This window comes from Sciurus vulgaris (assembly GCF_902686455.1).
Source record: "Sciurus vulgaris genome assembly, chromosome: 8".
Taxonomy (NCBI): Eukaryota; Metazoa; Chordata; class Mammalia; order Rodentia; family Sciuridae; genus Sciurus; species Sciurus vulgaris.
This window is the reverse complement of record NC_136468.1, coordinates 43,655,419-43,660,375: the sequence shown is the minus strand read 5'-3', so window position 1 is coordinate 43,660,375 and position 4,957 is coordinate 43,655,419.

Below are 4,957 nucleotides of genomic sequence, written 5' to 3'. Positions count from 1 at the left end.
ATGCAGTCAAAATAAATATTCAGCCTCTATAATTAGCTTGACATAATGATTAGCAGGCATAATTGTAGTTTTACTTTACCATATCTTTGCAACTTTTCTTGTATGCATGTGCTATTTTCAATACAGTTAGTGCTTCAAGATAGTATTTCATTTTCACTACTTTATGTACTCGAGTTTTCCATTTTCATTGCTTCTTTCTTGCCATATGAGTGTATATTCAGAACTCAGATCATATCATCTTATTTAAAATGCATTTACACCACCATGATTTTAAATTATGCATTCTTAAATTATACAAGAATCTATAATACATAAATATCATAAACTAAAGACTGTGAAAATCAGACTTTAACAAAAGGTCAAGAGTTTTATCATCCTGTTAAAGACATGTACAGCTGGGTTTATCTGTGTTAAATATTCCAGGCAGGGACTTTGTTGTTGTTTTTGAATGATATTTTCCCAGTTAGAAATGAAATCAGTACCAGAAGGATCAGAATAAAACAATTGGAGATCACTGACCTAGAACCTGGTTCATATTCCAAAGACTGGGTATATTCATGAGGAGTTGGTCACCATGGTGCCATTGTAACACAGCAGGCCTGAATCTTTTTTGCAAAATGAACAGTAGCATTATGCCTATAGAAAACCATTGGTGGAAATGTGAAGCCTTCATTCTGTATTTAACACATTCATAATAGCACAAGAAAATAATCCAAGGAAAAATTATCAATAACAAACTGAATTTCTCTTTTACTGTTCATGTTCCTGAATTCTTCAAGATTTAACTTAACAATATTTAAAAAATTCAAATAAAGTAAGGACACGAGTTTTTCCCCCACACTCTCTCCATTTTCCTTTCTCTCTTGCTCTTAGACACACACACACACACACACACACACACACTCACATATACACACAGATGCACACACACATATGTAGCTAATTAATTACTAGAATAGATGATCTCACTAATTTTTGAAAGAAATATCCAGCGGAGCCCCTTAAATTCTCAAAATGAATCCAAGTATATTATTGGTAATGGGAGTACCTACATAGTAAACTGGGATGTTAGATAATTTGAGAATTCTGGTTTAAAATTGAATAAAAAGTCTATTAATAGACAATATTGTTCTCAAAAATCTATATATTTCTTTTCAGAAATATGGAATCTAGTGTCATATATAGCTTACTTCATTTCTGGTAAAAATCACAAGTACTTTTATGTTCTTGGATGCATGTTAGTAAATCGAAGAGGAAAATACCAGGAAAAATACAAAGAAATAGACAAAATATTTTCTGTTTGAACATTCTGATCATAATTATTTCTTTCACTGCATCCAGGTTCTGATAATAATTCGTGCTTACTTGTGTAAAGCAGGAAACCATTTTTATTGCACCTGTTTGCCTGTTTAGTAGATGCATGGGTATATTAATGCATGACATACATTCAGGAGAAAGTTACACTCGATTGCAGCATGAAGCTAAGGCAGGGAGAAAATTCTCCACTTCCTTGTGTGAATGAAGAATAGAATCAAGAGACTCTTCAGGGCTATTTTGTGGTCACAGAGTCTATAATGAAAGATATATGATGATATGAGAACTTCTAGACTAGCTGTTTTAAGTGGAAGAGATATTCAAGAGAGAGTCGTAAGGGGATAGATCCTCATTTGGAAAAGCAATGACATTTATTCTTTTGGTTATTTTGTATGGTTTCCCTCCAAATGCAAGTAAGGGATCTAGGCTGAATTAATTACAGGGACTAAATAAGATACCGGTGTGATCTATGAGTAGATTTAGCAACTCTTCTGAGCTCTATCAAAGTGGTCATCCCCCTGTTCATGTTTTCAATGCAATAGTTGTAAGTTCGAAAAGACAGAAAAGTAAAGAGAGGAACAGCCTCCTTGTCCTGGGATTTACAGTTGGCATATGAATCCTTTTTGATAAGGAGAAATTAGGCACCATAGGTATGCCCACTTCCAGATGTTTTGAGATTATTTATAAATGCAAATATAAAACACAAGTACTCTATATTATAGTATATGTGATTACCATTTGTTTGAATTTTGGAAAAGCTTCAGAAAAAGTGAACATATTTTCTAGGTAGAAATAAAAACCTACTAATTGCAGACTCTCTCTGGTCCCCCAAATAGTCTAGCTGTTCAATTTTTCTTGGTCAATTAAGTCACATGTTAGAAATATGCAGAGAGAATCAGTGTTCATAGTGAGAATGGTGTCCAGGTGAAGGTCTATAGCAACGCCTTTTTCCAAACTGCCAGGAAAACAGTTCAAATGCCTTTCTATGGTTTTGCATGTATTTGTACAATGAAAATGCCTCAGGAAGTGAAAAGATGACATAAAAATATATGAAGTGAAAGAGGCTCTGATTAAAATTGTTCACTCAGGGTTTCTACAGTCATCTGTACAGGTATCCAAAATGTGTACTATGGGTATTGAGGGACACTCTGGATTTCTTCAGTAAACTGATTACAAACCTGTAGCAGTGCTGAGCCCTTTATGATGGGAATAACAGACAAAGTTGTTTCATTTCTTTTATAGTTGCAGTATTCAATACAAATTATCACCTTACAGAAGTTTTCTGACTACTACCTGACTCCACACAAATTCCAAGCTGACACACTACAATGATTTCGAGTGTTAAAAAAGGATCAAGGGACTTCAAAATATCTCTCTATATTTTCACATTCTTGGTCTACATTTATAAGCTCACTGATTTTGAATATATTAACTTCTGGGTCTTCTCATCTTTAAATGGAAACAATATAGTTAATGTTTAACTTCCTTATAGCATTTCTCTGCAAATCACTTCAAATTTTTTGCAAATCATCTAAGAAAACACGTTTTTTCACAAATGTTAATTTCAATGGACTACATTGAAAATTTTACATTCTGTTTTGTTGAATAAATATTAATTGAATACTACATTTGCTGATTATTCCTATTGCCTGGATAGTCAGGAATTTATGCAAAGTGTTACTGATCCAAGTTAAAAATTCTTGCTGTGGTGGTAGCTCAGTAGTAGAGCATTTGCCCAGCATGTGCATGGCCCTGGGTTTGGTCCCCAGCAGTGTCAAAAAAGATGAAGGAGAAGAGGAAGAGGAGATGGGGGGGAGGAAAGAGGAATGAACCAAACTAAGAATTCATCCATACTTACAATCTGGTTGGGTATAATCAGACTTTCCTAAGTTCCTCAGACAATTAAACTGATAGCCTGTAATACAAATTGAAAGATACTTGTGTTTCCAATTCAATATAATTAGTGTTTATATACACGATTAATTTCTAGTTCTTTAGCTGATTTTGATTCTCTTCTTTCTATTGATAATGTGAATATATAAAATTTCATACTAAATTTTAGTATCTTATATTAAAATTTATAGCTAATATTTTAACAAAAAGCTGAAAATGCAAATTGTATTTTTAACTACCAGAGATGTGGAAAATTTTCAATATTATATTCATAAATTCAAAATTACTATTTACATGGGTTTCATATTTCTGTGGGCTACATATTTCATCATAAACATTTCATTCTTTTTTAAATCTTTTTTATGACTTTTTCGAGGCAAAATCTAAGTATAATAACATACACACATTTGAGGTATGCAATTTGATCAGTTTTGAAATGTTTTGACATGCATGTAACCAATACAATCAACATAAAAAGCATTTTCATTACTTTTTTAAAATTTGAAATCACAAGACTGTTTCCTGCATGATTTATTACATTAGAAATCAACCACCTTAATATATACAGAATACCACTCTCACATGTCCACTACTTCAAAATTAAATTGCACACTTATAAATATCTCACAGGTCAAGGAAGGAAGCACAGAAAAGTAATAAGTGCTTTGAACTAAGTGATAATGAAAACTTAAACTATTAGAATCTCTGAGATGAAACTACTCACATGAAAATTTATAACTTAAAGTAGAAATATTAGAAAGAAGCTATATTAACAATCAAATTCTTTTCAAATTAGGTAGTAGGAAGGAAAAGAAATAAGAGTAGGAGCAGAAATATATGAAATAGAGAAGAAATAATTCAGCTTAAAGTTGATAAAAATGAAACAAGTCTAATCAAGAAAAAGAAAGAGCACAAAAATTAATATCAATGGAAAGGGAGCTATCAAAATAACCCTAAAGATGCCAAAAATATGCCTGCCAACATATGTGATAGCTTATATAACATTTATTGTATTTTGATATCAAAAGCTATAGTTCCAAAGTTGTTCTTATTATTCAATTTAGATTTTACTTTTTCTTTACTTTCCTTACTTCCTTTACTCCTTTTGTTCCTTATTTCAGAAATACTACTCATTATACTCTATTTTAGAATAAAATACATTTCCTTGTGGAAAAGACTTCCAGAATGGAGACTTCATTGATTAAATTATTATTATTATTATTATTTTGGAAGACAAAGAATCTCATAAATTCAAGTCATATTGTAAAATATGGGACTATATTTCAAAAAATGTTTTTCATGAAACTTTTAATACACTTACTCTGATTTCTTCCTTTTCTTTATAGCCATTCTAATGTTATTTTTCTTTTTAACCATAGTTGAAATATACTTATTAAATTTTTTTAAATTTAAGAGGATATTGAATGACCAGCTTGGCAAGATAAAATTAAGAGTTGAAGATAATTCTAATGTTTATGGCTGCCTTTCTGGAAGAAGGCTGATGTTCAGTTTTTCAGAGAACCTATCACCCTCTCATTCATTCTATGGAAGAGCAATGATGAATATTCGTAGACAGAATGAACTTTATGATTAACATCATGGATAAGAGCAAAAACAGGATCTAGTTCTCATTTGATTAGGGCAACACACTAACTAGAAGATGGTTAAGGTAATTATTCCATTGGTGAAGTTAGTCTGTTAGAGAAAGGTCTTCACTTTATAGACAGCTCATATTTCCATACTTCCTCTG